Here is a 20,326-nt window from a genome sequence, read left to right as displayed (position 1 = left end):
ATGCTGGTGGCAAGGCCTCTGAGTGGGTCAGTTCATAAATTGCTATAGAGCCTGTGGAGCCTCAGACTGTGCGAGTGATGTGATGTGGGCATCACAGTGTGCCTGCCTTGCACCTCTTCTGCTATGGCATTTGAATATCATTAGCTGTTTTGCCTTTTGTTTTTTTCACTTTTCCTTTATTTCCTTTAGATTTCAGCATTAATGCCCCTTTTTGCCTGCACTTGCCTGCTCTTGATTCCCCAGTGTAATATGCTATGCTTCTTGGTGTGTGTGTTCTACATTCCATGTTCTATGTTCCACGTTGCATCAGGGTGCTGGCGAGGTTCCAGAACTAGGGTCAGTTGAACACTGGCTCTGGACTCGTCAGGGCTCTCCTTGCTGTTGTGGATCTTTGCCTTAGAATAAAGAAGTATCTTCAAAGTGGATGTACGGCTACGCTTTCATCTTTCTGTGTCCAGCGCATTTCCCACACTACAATTTAGTACGAGGAGTGGGGTTGAGCGTTCATGATCCACCGACCACAATCGGAGTGTGAATGGCGCGTCCTGATCGCAAGCGGAGTTTCAACTGCGCCTTTTTGTCATTTTACAATAGGACGTTTTCTTACCGCGATTTCCTCCTGCCAGGTAAGCCCTGGTGAAGTGTGCCTGAAGATTTCAGAGCGCTCGAGCTTTTCAGCCCTTTCCGTTAGGCGCTCGAGCACTCAGGATCGCGTATGCTGACTTGTGTGCATGGCTATCCCTGCAAGCGCATGCACGAGCGTTCTCACTGACGTCTCTCACGCTGACCATTGCCTAGCAGCACGCGTCTTCTGCTTCCTGTTGCATTACGCGTTAGTTGCTAGGGTAACGTGCTGACGCCAACAATAAGAAAGCTGTGCCCCAAGCTAACCTTATTCTGCTTCCTGTTTCCTCACGCGTTAGTTTGCTAGGGCAACGCGCTAAAGCCAACGCTAATAAATTTTCATCGGTGCACAGATCATAAACAACTTAATGCTCCCAACCTCCGAAGGGACACAGCAATACGGATTGGTTTGAGACATTATTACAGTGTTAATTCCATATATTACAGCGGAATCAACAATAATTTTACTATTTGATTCAACTTCATAGCTATTGTAATTGTGGATAAATAAACAAACACAAAATTTTTAAAAAAGGGGAATTTTAAGCCTATATTTGCTGGTTGTGCATTTAGGGACAAATCTCTGTCTTGTGTATTTGTTGGACTTAAACCACTCTGTTGTCATGGCGTCAAATCAACTTGTGATGCAGCCCCCTCCCTTTTTGCAAAATGCAGGTAAGCCGGAGATAAGATGGAATGAATGGCTGAGAATTTTTGAAAATTATTTGTTGGCGATAGATGCTGTTGGTTATTCACCATCCAGGAAAACGGCACTCTTTTTTAACCACCTAGGAATAGCTGGTCAGCATGTTTTTGACAATCTACCCGTAATTCAACTGCCGGCTGGAGACAATGCAACTTGGGATGTTTACACCGAAGGAAAGGAGAGGATTAAAAAACAATATTCAGACGACTCGAACGTTTTATTAGAAAGATTCAACTTTGCCATGTGCAAGCAGTCTGCAGACGAATCTGTAGATGAATATTTGGCTAATTTGCGTGTGCTTGCATCAAAATGTGACTTTGGCAACATCATTGATACGTACATTAGAGACCAATTCGTTTTTCATTGCTACTCCAAGAAAGTTCAAGAACGCCTCTTGGCTTGTCGCAACCCTTCCTTGGATGAGGTTGTTGATTTAGCCAAGGCGAATGAGAGGTCGATTGTCACATCCAGAGTTGTGTGTGGACAGGGAGTTGCATATAGGTTAGGCGAACAAGGGATTGTCAATCATTTAGCCGATGAAACAGCAGTGAGTTTTGTAAGGGAAAAATCTATTAAACAGAAGAGAGCGCACACCCAAGCGGGCAGGGCCTGTTACCGTTGTGGTTCCTACAATCACATAGGTAACAATCCAAATTGTCCTGCTGCAGGGAAAAGGTGCTTGAAATGCCAGATGTTTGGCCACTTCCAGGTAGTTTGCAAACAAACAAACTCTGGATCCAAGGTGAGAATCAGCAATGTGAATGCTGAAGAGGTAAAGGAGATAGCTCAATGTTCTGGTAGATTATCTAACCTAGTTCTCACTGTGGATCTTTCTAATCAAAGTAAGGGGCGTTCTAAGGTTCACTTCAAGGGTACTGTATGTGAGGGGACTGTAGATTCTAGAGGAGTAGTTGTTATGGCAGACTCCGGTGCTCCCATCACTATCTTGGCAGACAAAAAGTTATCATTAGCTATGGCCTGAGTCTAAGAAACTACTGGAAGCCGATGTTGCTCCAAAGGCTTTTGGAGATCACGACATAGATCTTTGGGGTTTTTTCTATGCTACTTTGGAAATACTAAGTAGATCTATTGTCACTAAAATCTATTTGGCTTTGAAAGGCAGGAACATAGTTGGGTGGAAGGATCTAGCACGTTTTGGTATTGTACTATGTACAGGACAGGTGAATCCTATAAGATTAGGTGAGAGGCCACACATGGTTGACAGTGAATCGGTTTTGCATGTCGTACCCAATAATATAGTTCCTGAGCAATATACACAAAAGTTTCCTGATATCTTTGTGGATAAAGTCGGGAATGTGAAGGGGTTTTTGCACACTATCAGATTCAAAAAAGGAGCAGTCCCTGATGCTCATAAGGTTAGGCCCGTCCCACTCTCCATCAGAGATCAGCTTAAGGTGTTGCTGAACAAATTAGTAGTGGAGAAAATTATCACTGCAACAAATGCCTCAGAATGGGTTTCTCCGATAGTTGTTACAAAAAAAAAATGGGGACCTTAGATTGTGTGTGTGTGTGTGTAGATTTGAGATCCCTCAATAAAAATATTTTAGTTGATTGTCACCCTCTACCACACATACAGCAACTGATAACCACAGTGGGAAATTCAAAAATGTTCTCTACTATAGACCTACACTCAGCTTATCACCAGATTCCCCTTAGCAAAGATTCTCAGGATTTAACTACTTGTGTTACACCCTATGGTGCTTTTAAATTACTCATATTGCCATTTGGGCTTGCCTCAGCAGCAAGTGTTTTCAGAAAATGATGGATACTTTGTTTGGGCATCTTAAGGAAGTCTGCGCCTTCCAAGATGATATTCTAATTCATACAGCAACCTTAGAGGAACATGAGCAAGCGTTAGATAAAGTTTTCACCATTCTTCAAAAGTGTGGGTCAACCATTAAGACTGAGAAATTTGTTAGTTGGGAGTGTCGAATATCTTGGTCACTCCATATTTGCTGAGGGCATAAAACCCAAAATGTGCAATCTGGAGGCTGTGAGAAAAGCTCCTGCTCCGTCTAACAAAGACGAGTTACGTTCTTTTCTAGGGCTGTGTGAGTATTATTCCAGGTTTGTTAATGGATTTGCAATGATAGTACAACCACTCCGCTCTCTACTTAAAAAAGGTAGTAAATTTGTTTGGGATAGGCAAACAAATTATGCTTTTGAGCATATCAAACATGTGGTTCTACCTGCTCCTACTTTGAAATCTTTTATCCCTTCAGCCAAGTCATTCATAACAGTGGATGCCAGTCTTAAGGGGGTGGGAGCGGTGTTTGAACAGTGGCAAGAAGGGCAGGAACATAGAGTCGCTTTTGCATCCAGAGCTCTTTCTAGTGCTGAGTGTAATTACAGCACTATTGAAAGGGAAGCCTTAGCTTGTGTTTGGGCTGTTCAAAAGTTTAAAACGTACATTTGGGGAACTCACTTTGATATATTCACGGATCATAAACCCTTAGTATTTTTATTGAACGGCAATGGTCTAGGTAAGTCGTCTGCCCGGCTGGTGCGTCTCTTATCTAAACTGCAAGAGTATAATCTTGAAGTCAAATACGTTAATGGAGGGGAAAATGTAAGAGCAGACTGTTTATCTAGACTGCCACTGCCTTACACCACGGAAGTTGGAGATGACCAAGACACGGATTGTGTAATAGGAGTTTTAGATTTAATTTCTTCATCAGATGGCATTTTTTCACAAAAAGAGTGGGAGTCAGCCATGGTCAATGATACCTTACTCTCATAAGTACTATATTATGTCAAGCATGGTTGGCCCAACAAAAAGTCATATTCTAGAGAGATAAATACTTTCAAACAACTTGAGATGGAGCTGTCATGCGAGAATGGATTTTACATGAGGGGATCTGTGTGTGTGCCTCCTAAAGACTTGAGACCTAGATTGATTGAAGTAGCACATCAGGGTCATATGGGTATCTCTGCCACATGCAAAATTTTGAATGGAAAATATTGGTGGCCCAACATAGACAAACAGGTTACAGAATTTATCAATCAATGTCCATCGTGTGTAGTGTCTGATAAACATTGGAGAAACAGTGTGAAGCCCTTGCATACCGTTGCTTTGCCAAATAAGCTGTGGGAGAGAATTGCTTTAGATTTCTCTGGTCCTTTTGATTTGTTATCTAAAGATATGAAGTATATGATTGTTGCTATTTGTTATTATTCTAAATGGATATATTTTTCATTTGTAGATAGTACAGACACTGATTCCGCAATTCGATTCTTGATAGATCTATTTGTTCTGGAGGGAGCTCTATCAGTGATTGTTTCAGATAATGGGGTACATTTCACCTTGAAGAAAATGGCTTGTTTTTTAGAAAAGTTCAATATTCAACATTTACAGGTTGCTTTGTACAGTCCTGCCTCGAATGGACTGGTGGAAAGGGCCAATAGAATATTAAAGGAAGGAATTCAGACAGCTTTAGCAAACAATTGTAACGTCAGAGATTTCCTAAGAGAGAAAATATGGGCCTATTTGAACACGCCACATTCCACCACGGGCATTTCCCCTTTTACTCTACTAAGAGGTAGGGAATCAAGGTTCAGACTTGTACTGACATGGTTAGCCAACTCTCTTAGGGAAAATTCAGATAGGTCTGATGTTGCCATGAGTATGATGAGAGATTGTGTCATAGGAAAACAATTCAAAAAATTAGTTATGACAAAAGACACAATGTCAAGAACACAGAGTTGAATGTGCTTGATTGGGTGCTAATCAAGAAACCTCAAAGAGTTGCTAAAGGGGAATCGAAATACTCTCTTCCAGTTAAAGTATTACGGGTAACCAAAGTGCCTGTTTTGCTAGAGGGCAAAGGATGGTGGAATAGAAACAGCGTGGTTCCTATCACTGACAGACAGGCTCAAATATTTAAAGCTGTTTACTCTGAAAAGAATAGTGATGCCTCGGGCGGTCTATTTCATCATGATGGTTCTGCATCTCCAATTACATCATCTTATTCAAGAGGTGATGAAGATACAGTGCAACCAAATGAAACAATTTACTTTACTCACTGAATCAGACACATTACCTATTTCTCATGAGATGGATGTTTCTACTAATGATATAGACAATGTTAGCATTTGTGATTATTCTAATGTGAAGTGTACTCGTAGCAACAGAATAGTCAAAATATCATCCAGATTTAATGATTTTGTGTTAGATGGTTTTTGATACATATATTAGAAAAAAAAAGGTGATAGTATTATTTATTAGTTTTGTTTTAGTTTAACCTCTTAGCTGCTGGGCCTTTTCCCCCTCCAGTGCTGAGCCCTTTTTTGGCTATTTGGGGTGGTTCGCACTTAGGCCTTCATAACTTTTTGTCCACATAAGCTATCCACGCCAAATTTGCGTCCTTTTTTTCCAACATCCTAGGGATTCTAATGGCACCCAGAGTTTGTGGTTTCCCTTGGAGGAGACCAAGAAATTAGCCAAAATACAGTGAAAAAGTCGTTTTTTCCAAAAAAATGGGAAAAAAGGGCTGTCGAAGAAGGCTTGTGTTTTTTTCCCTGAAAATGCCATCAACAAAGGGTTTCTGGTGCTGAAATCACCATCTTCCCACCTTTCAGGAACGTGCAGACTTGAATCAGAAAACCACTTTTTTCAACACAAATTTGGCATTTTACTGGGACATACCCATTTTTACTATTTTTGGTGCTTTCAGCCTCCTTCCAGTTAGTGACAGGAATGGGTATGAAACCAATGCTGGATCCCAGAATGCTAAACATTTCTGAAAACTAGCCAAAATTCTGAATTCAGCAAGGGGTCATTTGTGTAGATCCTACAAGGTTTTCCTACAGAAAATAACAGCTGAAATAAAAAAATATTGAAATTGAGCTGAAAACAACAGCCATTTTTCTTTATGTTTTACTCTGTAACTTTTTCCTGCAATGTCAGATATTTTAAAGCAATATAGCGTTATGTCTGCTGGACTCTTCTGGTTGCGGGGATATAAAGGGCTTGTAGGTTCATCAAGAACCCTAGGTACCCAGAGCCAATAAATGAGCTGCACCCTGCAGTTGGTTTTCATTCTATACTGGGTATACAGCAATTAATTTGCTGAAATATGAAGAGTGAAAAATAGGTATCAAGAAAACCTTTGCATTTCCAAAATGGGCTCAATATAAGGTTTTGAGGAGCAGTGGTTATTTGCACATCTCTGAATTCCGGGGTGCCCATACTAGCATGTGAATTGCAGAGCATTTCTCAAATAGACGTCTTTTTTACACACTCTCTTATATTTGGAAGGAAAAAATGTAGAGAAAGATAAGGGGCAATAACACTTGTTTTGCTATTCTATGTTCCCCCAAGTCTCCCGATAAAAATGATACCTCACTTGTGTGGGTAGGCCTCACTTGTGTGGGGCCCCACAAAGATTTTCACTGTCTGCTTTGCAGACAGTGAAAATCGCGACGGGTGCCACTGCACCCGTCGCACCCCTGCAACTCCGCCGGCTCCATTCCGAGCCGGCTTCCTCGTTGCAGGGGCTTTCCCGCTGGGCCGGCGGACGGCCTTTTGGCGGTATCCCGCCGGCCTAGCGGGAAAGTTGGAATGGCCGCCGCGGTCTTTCGGCAGGAACCGCATGGCAGGCGGCGACTGCCGCCCGCTGCGGTCAGAATGACCACCATAATGTAGTGCAAAGAGTTACAAAGTGACGCAATGCATGCATTGCACCACTTTGTAAACTTGGTGCAGCGATTTTGGCCTCGTTGGGCCACATTAGTGTAAAAAAAATATGACGCTGATGTGGGGCAAAGAGGCTCTGGGGGCTCTTAAATCTGCCCCATTGTGTGTTAGGCACTGTCATTTTCAGCCAGCACATTTTCCATTGAAATGACCTCTACATTTGCACAGACATACAGTTTTAGTGATAAAACTATAGAGCTCTTAAAGTGTAATATGTGGAAATAGGGTTTCAGCAAATATTTTTCATGCACCCATCACCCTTTATAGCATCTTGATTTGTTTTGATCCTATTAAAATCTTTGTTTCCACAACACTTCAGAATGATAAAAAAGCGCTTCATTTGTGCTTTGCCCACTGCTGATATATTTAAAATATTTGTAGAGTTCATGTATAAGTAATTAAATTCTGTAGTGTGTTACAAAAAATGACATCCTAACGGGCTTTTACCTTCACACGAGCTTGATTGTCACATAGTTCACTTTACAAACACCTCTCACTTTGCAATTCGAGAAAGAAAAGCAAACACCAATTTCCATGTTAAATTAATAGGCAGCACTTTGTCAGAAGACACAGTCTGACGTTTGACATCTGTCTTTGATTACATAGTAAATGTGACAAGATAAAGACAAAATGTAATTGTTCATTCACCCACAGAACTCCAGCATGGTTATTTTTTGGGTGCTGCAGCACCAACCACACTTCCACTTCCAGCATCTGTGTGCCTAGGAGGCTTGGAGTCATTTTGATATTAGACGTTTTGCAAGGACTGTAGTGTAGATAGGACAGGTAATTGTGGTTAGTAAGTTGTCACCTCATTGAAAGAGTGGGTGGATGATATTTTTCATTTTTAGCATAAAGAAACATTTGTACTGTTGGATGTGACACCATTGGCAAGGTTCCCTCCCAACTTTTTGCCTTCCATCATCCTGCTTTTGCTGATTTCATTTTTGCTTGCGTTAGGACTCTCCACACATTATCATTGCTAACCAGTGCTAAAGTGCGTATGCTTGCTCCCCGAAGCATGGTAACATTGACTTCCACCTAACTGGTACCTTTATTTTCCTTGTACGTCCCCATTAAGGTGCTAATTGCTGTACCAAGGGTCTGTAAATTAAATTCTACTAGTATGTTTGCAGCACTGATTATGCCATTCACTAAAGAAGCCCTTTTAAACATCTCACACCTGTCAATGCAGCCGGTGGGTGCAGTTTTAAACTGCCATTTTGACCCTGCAGAATAAACCTTTTGTCAGGCCCAATGCTTCCTTTTTAATACCTATAACTCACCCCTAGGGCCCTAAACAACCCATAGAGCAATGTGCATTGTATTTGAAAGGTCAGGCACGCACTTTTAAGATTTACATGTCTTGGTAGTGAAAATTCACAAATGAGATTTTCACTGCTGCAAGGTTTAACTCTCAAATAGGGTAATATTGAGTTAATTTTCAGTTGCGAGCAAGAGGAAAGTCTTGTTTGGTCTCTAAAAACTGAAATTTAAAACCCTATTTAATGGTGAAAAAAACATCTTTATTTGTCAGTTTATAAACGATAATCAACAAACCATAGAGCAGCACTGTGATCAAAGGACGAATTGCAACATCAGTATAGACCTAACATGATTCGTATCCTATTGACAAATATAGTGGCAGAGCAGAACATGGGAGATAAGAGGTACAGTTGAGCACCAATACTATCAGGTGCCATGGAATCATCCTCCGAGGCATGTCCCTCCGGGTCGAAGAACGTATTACATAGTACACCCCAAGCTTCCAAATCAACTTGCAGTTTAGACCCAAGCGGGTGTGTTGCATCAGCATTTCCTCTGCCACTGCCTTCTCAGGGACTTCCCAAACCCAGAGAGTCTCATAGGGAGCCCTGACAACCATCAATATAATGGCTACCCGAACTCTTGCCAACACCAGTGCCAACTGTAGAAACCAGTATGTCATTTTCTTGGGGCAAACAAGATTGCCCAACAGACAAAACTGAGGTGTGAGTGTACAAGCCAATGTGGTAGTCTGATTCAGCATACTTACTGCTCTCACCCAGAACGCTTTCACCTGGGGACAGCCCCATGCCCAGTACATAAAGTCTGCTTCCTCAACTCCACAATGGGGACACACAGAAGTGCGCTCTGGATTAATTATGTGCAAGCACATGGGGTCATGTATGTACGGTGTACAATGTTAAAATGAATTCATTTGAACTGGGCATTGCTGAACACAGACTTTACCAACTCACAGATCCTGGCCTAGTTCACATCAGTAAATGGAGCCCCTACATCTGCTTCCAAAACCTCCTGCACCCTCAGTGGCCCACCAATTGTGATTGTCTTTAACACCTGATAAATCAGTTAGGTAAGATGACTCCCGGACCCCAGTGTCAACAGCACACCCAGCGTAGTGGACACAGGTGGCGCAGCAGGAAAGGACATTTAAACAGCCCTGGCTATGTCAATTAAGCCAGCATGGTGTAAAAACTGCCTGGGTCCCAGCCCAAATCTGAATCCAGGGATCTTCAAAGGCTATAAATATGTTTTGGGATACAGGTCTCCTACCAGATCGCAGACTCCCTCATGCGAAGATTAAAATGACATAACTTCCTCTAGCTGTTGGAGCACAGCTAATACCCACAGCAGCATCTCCCTATGAAAAGGAGCCCTCCTGGTCACCACTGGGACCAATCTCTGCCACACCTCTGCATTGTGACGCCCCACATAAGGGGCAGTATGGGACGCATTCAAACTGGTCATCAGCCACACCAGGAGTTTGCACCACTCTACCATTCTTGTCAGGAGTGCTTTCTCTCAGTTGTTCCCTTTCCACCATCCATTTAGCTGCGTGTTGCATGCGTGAGGCATACTGATATTTCAAATTCGGGACCCAAGCCTACCTTCCTCATATCAGCTCATTAATATCCAATGAGCCACCCTGCTCCGCTTCCTTGCCCAAATAAGGGAGGTAAAGAGTGTATTCAGCTGACGGAAGACACCCACATGCAGTGGGCACAAGGAATTCTGAATTATATACCGGCAGAGGGGCAGAAACAACATCTTGCACACAACAATTCTACCCATAAGTGATAGTGGTAGGGTGTCCCAAAACCACACAGACGCCCAAAAGGAGTCTATCACACGCTCAATATTATACTGTAATTGCTTTTGTTATGTGCCACAATCATGCCCAGGTCACGAAAATGATCAGTCTCCCACCGCAGGCCCAGGTCTGGTAACTGCTGCCCAGGCACCATAGCCAATGCTGCCAGCTGGAGCAATAATTGTTTTGGTTGATTAATTTTGACACTAGACAGCTTCCCAAATTCTCTCAGCAGTTCCAATAAGACCGAGAGGGTTGCCTGGGAGCCTGGAGGTAAGACAACACGTCATCTGCATAGAGTGAAATAATATGTCTAGTGTGACCTAACTCTATTCCCCAGTCATGCATAACCCATCGCACCTGTATTGCCAACAACTCCACTGCTAGGGCAAACAGAAGAAGTAACAGTGGGCACTCTTGTTGTTTGCCTTATTCTGTGTTCCACCAATCTGATCCACACTGTCCCACCCTTACCCGAGCCCCAGGGCCAGTGTATAGTAGATGAATCCAGGCTCGAAACCAGAGACCAATACCCTTGACCTTCATCACTTCTGACAGATACCCCCAGTCCACTGTGTCAAAGGCCTTTTCAATATCAATTGAGGACAAGATAATTTCCTCCTGACTGTCTTTCACATCATGAAGCACATGTGCAAGCCGCCACTAATTCATTGTCTCATTGCGACCAGGAATAAAGCCGCAATGGTCAATATATACCAATCCACTCACTCCTGAGCACAGTCGATAAGCCAAAAGTTTGCATAAAACATTTATGTCCAAGTTCAGTAAAGTTAGATTTTAAGTCGAACTCTGAAAATGCCACTTTTAGAAAGTTGGAATTTTCTTGCCCTAATCATTTGGTACCTAGAGCCTGTATCCTGAGTCACATGACATGGTGTAGCTGGCAGTTGGTCTATGTGTATTATTCCCAAACAGTGAGACAAAACGGGAATAGGTGCTAGCAGGGTGAGCCATGTCTGTCAGGATGAGTGGGAGGAGCTGTCATCTACTACGTTTACACATCACAAAAGCATTGCCTCTGCACAATCACAAAGGATTTCACACATATTTTGTGACCCCAGACAAGCTGGGGTCATGGCAGGGAGGCAGAAAATTCCAGACAATTCTATAGGGGGAGGGCTCTAGAATCTTTTCCCACTTCGAAGTGGGCACTAGGTATAAAGAGTGGATCGAGCTCTTCAGAACACTTCTGTTTAGAGTCTACTCTAGGGGTGACTTAGATGTATTAAAAAGGAGGTTTTAGGACTGGCAAAAGGTTTATTTTGGCAGCTGTGAAGCCTGCCCTGTTGACATGCTTGCTGACCAAGGACTGCTTTGCTGCCCAAGGCTGTTGTTGCTGCACCAGGACTCCACTGCTGCTGTAAGGTGACCTGCTGAATCCAGCTTGCATGTTGGGACCCAGAACTCCAAGCAATCGCCCAGGGCCAGTCGGCTGCCCCATGTTCAAGGCACAGAGACATAACAGGGTTCTTCGATGTTGATGCATCTTGGTGCAGCACGACGCAACCCACCATCGACTCCAGCCCAGCACGATGTATCTCATCCTAGACACATCTAGCGCAAGTTCTCGCAACCCATGGTGGCTTTTCGACATAGATGTAGTCTGATGCTGACACCGGCCCAGTGCAGCACATCTGGTACCCTGATCCAATGTATTTCGCTGCAAGTCTACTCAAAAGCCCCACCGGCTTCATCAACCACACAGGCCCCAGCATCACAGCTCTTTGTTGATGGTTCTTGATGCCACCATTGGGAGATGTATCCCAGTGGCAGATTTCGCATCACAGCTCCTCGTTAACAGTTCCCAGCAAACCACAGTGGCACTTTTTGCTTCTTAACACTTGATTTCTATAAAACCTGTAAAATTGCATGTATCTGATTTTAATAATTGGATTTTTGTCACTTTGGTGTCAAGTAATTGATTGCATTTTACACTATTTTTCTAAATTGATGTGGGATTTTTCTTGTGTTGTGGTTTCAATTTATTACTGTTTAAGTGCTGCATAAATTACTTTACACATTGCCTCTAGGTTAAGCCTCACGGCGTTGTGCAAAGCTACCCGAGGGTTGAGCACATGTTAATTTGGGGTTTGCTTGTATTTTCACCGTGACAAGAGTTGTGGTTGCTGCTTGAGTAGGGTTTTACTTCCCCCCTCCAACTAGTCATCCAATTTCCTACATGTTCGCTTTTGTCTGTAGATGTAAATTACTTTCCTAGGCTATGATCGGATTCAACCCACTTGGTGAAATCAGTAGAAGTGTCATGGTATTCTGATTTTCCTGACAACTGAATTTGTTGTAATGATTACTATCATGCTTTTAATTAATCTTCAGAATATGAAACTTGTTTAAAATAAACTATGTTTATATCTTGGCTTTTGTTTTCAACGTTTAAAAGCATGTACAAACCTAAATTAGTTTTCTATAATGTTTGTATGCAAGACTACACTGCATATTGCATTTGATTAAAACTCAAGAGCACGGTTAACCTGTTTGTAATTATAGCGTTTACTTTTTTCATGCTCTGTTTGGTTCCCTGGTTGACTCTAACTGTACTTGATAATCTGGAACACAACATACAGTACAGAAAAGTTGAGGGCCATCATCTGTTGCCTTACAGTTTTATTATTTGAGTAACATTTTAATTTAGTGCGTTTGCATCCTTAAGGCATTGACGTGCCTTTCATGGAACAGTAGAGGGCACATCGTTAAATATAGTAAAAGATGTAGACATTGCAATTGAAATTGCAAAAAAGATGGATGCTAATTTTGATGATAAAATACAAACAGAATTTATGAATTTCGTAATTACTTCAAGTAGAGATCGAAAAATATGGTGGATAGAATATGGTTTCACCATAGTTGACTCTTCCGTAAATTGTCACTATTTCTGCTGTGATGTTAGCTCATTGTAAATTCCACGTGCTGTGTAGTCACATAAGTGCCTCACATACATTCTAGGATCCCCTGAGCACACTTTAGGCACCCCCTTGAATTACACGATCACTCAACTGCTCCATCTCCAGCTTCTAACACAAAGAGACATAGTGGTCTCTTTTACAGCTAAGGCTCTTTTACAGTTAAGGCTGGAAACTCACTTGCCCTACACAGACACATTCAGATAATTGCCTACTCCAAAGAGTTGCAAAATAAACTAAGAAGAGCTTATTTTTGCCATGTGCAGTTTCATTTGGATATGCTTATGGTATGGCGACCTTATCTTCATTCTCAATGTTCAGGGGCAAATTTAAAAAAAGTGACACTGCCTCTAATGCAGTGCCACTTTTCTTGTACCCGTTAGTGCACCCCCTAATGCCACCCTGTATGCATCATATTTAAGATACAGTGCTCCATGGTGGTAGTTAGGGAACTAGCGTCAAAATTCTTTACGCCAGTTAGAAACTTTGAAGGATTAACATAAAAAATGTTGACACTAATCCTGCAAAGCACATTGAGGCCCATTATAATGGTGTGCCTCCTTTTAATGCCTGCTCTGTGCAGACATTAAAATGCAGCAAAAAATGGCACAAAGAAATCTTTTAGATTTCTTTGTGCCATTTTTTGGCACCCCTAACAGGGGAATGTGCCCCTTGCATGGATTATGGCTGGCACCGGCATAGTGTGGCACAATGGGTTACAAAGTTGCGCAATCCATGCATTGCGCCATTTTATGAATATGCTGCTGTGTTGTTTGCCATAATATCACCAAATTAGCGTTAAAAAAATGGAAGCTAATTTGATGATATATGGCACAAGGGACTCTTAAATCTGCTGCTTAGTATTTTAATCTGCGCACAAAAAAGAGATAATTGATGTGATCCATAGATTCATGATATTAATTGATATGGATATGGCTTGTAATAATATGGTAAATTAATGAGCAATCCAGCTTTAGATTTGCTGATAGGAACTCCCAAAGTTCTTCATGCACTTTTATGGATATGGATGGATGAGTCATGGATTTGGGGGCGTGAGCAGTGATATACGCTTTCATCTCTGCTCTCTTAAAAATTCATAAGAATAGTCTTTGACCAACTCTTGTATGACATTGGTTTCCTTTTTTCCATCCACTGGCAACATTCTCATTGACTGCAAGACTGGAATGGTTATGGCCAAATCACAATACGTCATCAATACCAAGTTGCTACCAAAGGCATCTCATTGCCAGGGAGATCCCAATTGGATCATATCTTTCCAAGATATCCCATTGATTGTGAGGGTAGTAAAACCTACAGGCCCATGGCGATTTAAATTAGTAGTTCCAGGAAATGTTTAAGATCTTTGTTGGAGTCGTAAACACAGAACGCAGATCACAATAAACAAAACTGGATCCGCGTTCAAGTAACATTGCTTTCCACTATTGAGCCTCTTACCTTACTAAGCTGATATCACTCAAGAACGTAAGTGTTCAGACTTCCGTCTTGAGATCATCTCTCCCATCTACTCTTTTTTAGGTTGAGCTTAGGCAGCGCACAAGTGCTGTCTCTCAACATGTTGTAATCTACATCTGTGGGCTTGCAACACGCCCATCTCAGGGCCATCACTTTCATTTGTTCCTTGGCCTGCCTTTCAAAATTCCCTTGATTTCGCAGGTGAATGTTTTACATTTGTCCTGCCTTGAAGCTGCTTTGTTACCACCTTGGAGACTGACCCTGTTACATGGATTATTGCAAGATTGGCCATATACCTTAGTAGGGTGCACTACTTTTTTCTTTTGCCTCCTGCTTCGCGCTGCGAGGCCTTATGTTGTTTCTTCCTCTTCCTTGTTTTGAACATGACGCTGTTACTATGAGGTGTCTTCGCACAAAGGCTGAAAGCTGTAGCGGGGTTCTTTTTAATTTTTATTTTTTTATTTTTTTAAAAGGCTCATATAGCGCAAGCTCGATTGGAGGAGCACTTTACATGAGGATGTGAAGTTTCATATAGAGTAAACTCGATCGGTGGAGCACTTTACATGAGTACCACTTAACAAGATTAGCAGTTGCAAAATATACAAACTGGAGCATTTAACACAATAAAAAACACAGAAATCCTCAAAGTGGCTCTACCGTCACAGCGGGAGAGCCAGTACTACAATATTCACTGGACTCTGGAAACTCGCCCCATAATGCTTTGTGGGGCATTTCTTTTTCAAAACATTTTTGACCAAAGCTCAGCCTTTGGTTGTACTACAACAATGGGACCACCACCAAACCATTCAGCACCACACACTCTTTCTGCCTAGGTCATCTCTGGGTCCCCACACTCGGTTGAGGGGTCTCCAAATTTGTAACCTCTCCCACCATTCAATGTCTTTTTATGGTCTCTCGTGGCTGGAACTTGTTTTACAGCTACGAGTAGTTTGTATTGTAAGGGCCTTGTTTGTAATAGTATTGCAGTGTGCCTGCTAGGCCTGAAAATGTGTAAGGCACTACGTCCTCTAGGGGCTACATATATGTTTACACTGAATTACTTTCTGCCATTCTATTTTCATGTCGTTATGCCCTCTAGATGCTGACTATATGGTTACATGACCATGTTTCTTACAAATGTTATTTTATAATGGTGTCGTTGTGGGGCTGTTCTGAGCATTGCAGTCAAGATACTACGATATTCGTTGCACTCGGAAACTAGCCCCATAATGCTTTGCGGGTCATTCCTTTTACGAAACATTTTTGCCCATAACTCACCGCACGATGAGCTCTTTCTGTTTAGATCATCTCTGGGTCCCCACAGTAGGTGGGGGGGACCCCAAAATAATAATATAAAAAAATATATTCAATAATAGCAGTATTTTCATTTTTTGCTGCAGATAGAGCAAGAAAGTAAATGGAAGTGCTTTAGTTATATGCAGGACCACTGGAATTATGTGGCAGAGAGGACCAAATTATGCAGCACGGTTGACCAATTTATGTGGCAAGAAAAGTTCAGTTATGCATTTACAACATCAATAGCTCTAACTCATGCAAATGTGAGATCTGTTGCATTGCAAATGCTTGTTTTGCCTCTATACAGTTTTGCTAATGTTCTGATGCCCGGTTCTCTGGCTGCTGGTCGCCTCACTCATGAACATGGTGCCCGTAACAAGCCATACCTGGAGATATAGAGCCAGGTAGTGAAGGCGACAAACAAGCAGTTGCGGCTCGCTGCACTCTGAAGGGGCGGGGCAGGGCGGAGCGGGTGCGGTGGAGACATTTAATTTAAAAAAAAAAAAAAATACCTGCTCCGTTGCTGCCGCGCTGGTCCTCTTTCCCTTGTCGCTCCAGGCACAGGCTCCCATCCTGCCCTGCAACCAATCCTGACGCTGCTCAATGCAGCCTTAGGATTGGCTTGGAGCGCCCAGTCAGGGCGCTCTCAGGCAGACTGGGGGCTTGTGCCTGCTCTCACCAGACCGGCAACACAGTGCCAGGCTAGAGAGAGCCCTGTGCCCATGTGTGCTTGGCCAGCCTGAGACGGCCGGCCAAATATACATGCGCACTGAGGGGAGTGCACACTACACTCCTCTAATCACCAATGCCCCGCCCCTTTCACAAAGAAACAATAATAAACATGGTTTATTATCATTTCATTGTAAAAGGTTTGCAGCAGCTGTGTTGGTGTGGAAGTGGGGGGTGACGCTCCTCCGTCCAAGAGGAGGAGCCATCCCTGCAAATTAGGAGGACAATCAGTGAATCTGGCCTTTCTCTAGAAAATAATTGATGCTAATACTGCTCAAAGAGTGAGTTTGGTTAAGTCTGACAGCAGGTAAAAAGTGGCCATAAAATAACATTGTGGCAAAGAGGAGAAGAAAAATGATCCAAGCCTTGCCGAACCTTGGGACATGTGTGGGAAGTCGTGGGTTTGAGCAGACTATGGACAGACTGTAGGCTTATTTAAGCAACATTGCATTATGTGAGCGATAAACAAGTACCAAACCGACGCTTGGGTAAAGGAACCAGCCTGCAACGAGGCATGCAGTGGTGGAGTCGAAGTGGCAGGCGTTTTTCAGTTCTTCTCTTGGAAAATGACTGCATTTGGCAAGCTAATAAAAGTGGATTATCGTTTGTTATAATCACACCTCACAAGTCGATTGAAGCCTATGAACTAAAAGCGGGGCTCTTCCTTTGGGAAAAACAGAGGAAATGCCCCACAGAGCTGTGTGCTGAAGGAATGGCAGGCCGCGTTACACATCGTTAGAGAGGGGCTTTGACCTGCATGTTGTGTTGCTCCGTCCGCCTTCCAGGAAAACATACTGTCATCGGCAATTGTAGTATAAATATCTTTTATTGAGATACAGTACAAAAAGGAAACAGGTCTGTTCGGTATCACCGCTGCAACTCCTCGGCTCCAATGAAAATTCGAAAAGAGAACACTCCTATGTCAAAACTATAGTATTCCATTCTAACCATTACAACAAGTAACACAACACTGCAGCGATCAAGCTCCCACTCTGAAAGGGAAGGAGAGAAAATAAATTAGGAACCTTAGATGGAAAAAGTGGGCTCGGGGAGCAGCGTCCTCACTCAAAGAGAGTCTCTCTGCATGGGGCTAATACCAAATTGAAAAGCCTTATCACAAAGCAAACCTCATCACAGCTTTAGCAAATGCAAATCAAGATGCAATGGAGAAGGCAAGGTTGGCTTGTAACAAGGACAAGAAGTCATTCAAGGAAACAACAATAATACCCATATCCCCTCTGAGTGGGCTGTAAGTTGATGAACTCCAGCCTGGCGGGTCTGTAAGAAGTACTCTTGCTTCCCATCCTGGTGGGAGCAGTGAAGGGATAGATGATGCAGTCCTGCTAGATGTCCAGTGGATAGGGGAAGAGTTAAGCTCTAAAATAATTTAAATTCACTTAAACGTAACTCAGAGATGTATCATCCTCAGCTCCACTGACATAATTAAAAGTCCAGAAACGAGTGGCTAAAAGAGTACTGTGACATAGCCAATACGTCTCGCTTTTGGGACCTTATGAGTATTTAGTCATGCAGCACATTAGTGTGGGTGGTACAACATCTACTGTTACTTACATGTGACTGGTGAACGGCCACACACCCAACAACCCACCCATTGGCAAACCAATTGATCTTGGCAATCCGATGAACGTGTTGAAGCAATATATAATAAAAGTCCACGCCTGCAAAATAAATCTGAATTTTCACTGAACGCTGAAGGAGCAGCTGCTCTTTTAAAAGGTTCTTTTCTCATTAAATATGCGAACCAAAACCTGTGTGTCCTCTGTAACCAGCCACCCATGAACCTCCCTCAGAGTTCCTCTGGCCAGGCCTCTTTACTTTCCACTCTTGAGATATGAGGCATCTGCTGAGACGCTGTACTATCCTCAGAAGCTCCAAGCATACCTTGCCACGGCGTTACAAAATAAAAACAATAAAAAAAAAAAGATTGAGTCTGTCTGGTGTTCATATGGACATCATGAACCATGCAGCAGGCCTTATGCAGCAGGATAGTGCTCTGCACGCTGGAGAAAGAAGGGAGTGCTCTCAAACATCAAGGCAAGGGCTGTTCCTAAAATCTGCTTATGTCCAATTACATCACTTACAGAATCACAGAGAATGGGCGTCCACAGAAATATTCTCAGGGGGCCCGCAAACGCCCATGCCACAGACAGCTTTATTCGTATTTATGTTTTGCTGCAAAATGGGGGGGGGCATAATTCTAAAGTCATCCATCTTGAGGCAGCGCTTTTTACGCTGCACTGTGACCATACACACACGGCTGTATATAAATCCATGGTGGGTAAGCGGCCCGCTAGCCTCTCTCGCGGACATCCATGCCAGAGAGAGATTTATTTGTCTTTATATTTTGTCGCAAAAGGGGGGTAAACTTCACACATTCCATACAGATTATTAAAATATCCGTTTCAACTGAGACAAAAGGCGATAACAATTTGGCCAAGAGCACACAATGTAGTCGATTTGGAAAGATAGAATTAGAATCCAGGTTTCCTGTATATGTAGTAAGTCCACAAAAATACCAGTATGAGAAATTAACATAAAATGTAAAACATGCATGTTTGAATTATGGTGGACAGTGTGATCTCCATTCATATTTGACATAGCGTTTTGCCATGAAAAATATTGTGCATTTATATTTGAGTGAGCTACTGACATGAATTAATATTAAAAGTATTTTCTTAGAAGAATAATGGAAATGAAGTATATTATGAGCATTAGATGAACATGAATTAATCATCATTTATTAACATGAGTTACATGCATTCAGAGAAATAAAATGCACATTTAAATTGTCTCTAATGTTGTGAATAATGTTTGCAATTAGTATGCATATTTGATTCCAATTTTAAGGTGTGTATTAGGATTTATATATATGTTAATAGTATTATATGTATTAAGGCTTTCTTAGCTAGACTAGAGCTGAAGATTCATTTTTGCAACAGTAGAGGAAAAATACTGATTAATTCTGTTCCCTTTAACCTAAATTAAAATTCCTAGGTTGCTGATGTGTTAACAATATTTGTTCTAGCTATCGAACAAGAAAGGAAGCCTTGTTAATTTTGTATGAGAAATGTCGTAATCACCCTCTGAGCTATGGAAAAGAATCCCAATGTTGGAATCAGCAAACAAATGTAATATTTTGGCAGAACTGTATGAATTTATCGAGACGACTACGCATCTTCCCTGAGAAAATATAAAATAGTCGCAAACCTGATGTGTGTCTGAAACTCTAATTGGATGTTGGTTAATATGCGCAAGATGAGCCCACCTGGAGGACCAATCAGAAACGTATGGACATTTCTAGTTAGGGAAAGACTTTTGAAACTTTTAAGTCTCTCAGAGTTCTCCTGGGATACGCGTGCTGTCGCCTCCTGTTCCTCCTGCAGTCTTCTGTCATATTTAGGGGTATATCACTTTATGTGACGCTCCAGTGTCGCTCACCTCTGCTTCATATTTACAAGTAGGTGTAACGCCACTTTTTGTGGCATTACGCCTCCTTGTAAATATGGGCCCCTCCGACGTAGTTTTCTGCATCAGAGGGATGTGCAGTGGGTGTTGCTGTGGGCGTTTTGGTATAAGAGTTATGGTTTTGCCTCACGAGGAAGGGAATTGGATTTTGCCCACATTGTAAGTTGTTCTTGATGAAGTGTAGGGGTACATGAAATTTCACTGTTGTGTTACAAGCGAACGGTATGGGTTTTTGAGTAGGGTTTGCACTTGCTATGCTTTTG

This window comes from Pleurodeles waltl, chromosome 5, assembly GCF_031143425.1.
Source record: "Pleurodeles waltl isolate 20211129_DDA chromosome 5, aPleWal1.hap1.20221129, whole genome shotgun sequence".
Lineage (NCBI taxonomy): Eukaryota > Metazoa > Chordata > Amphibia > Caudata > Salamandridae > Pleurodeles > Pleurodeles waltl.
The sequence above is the reverse complement of the archived record's forward strand: the minus strand, read 5'-3'. Positions refer to the sequence as shown.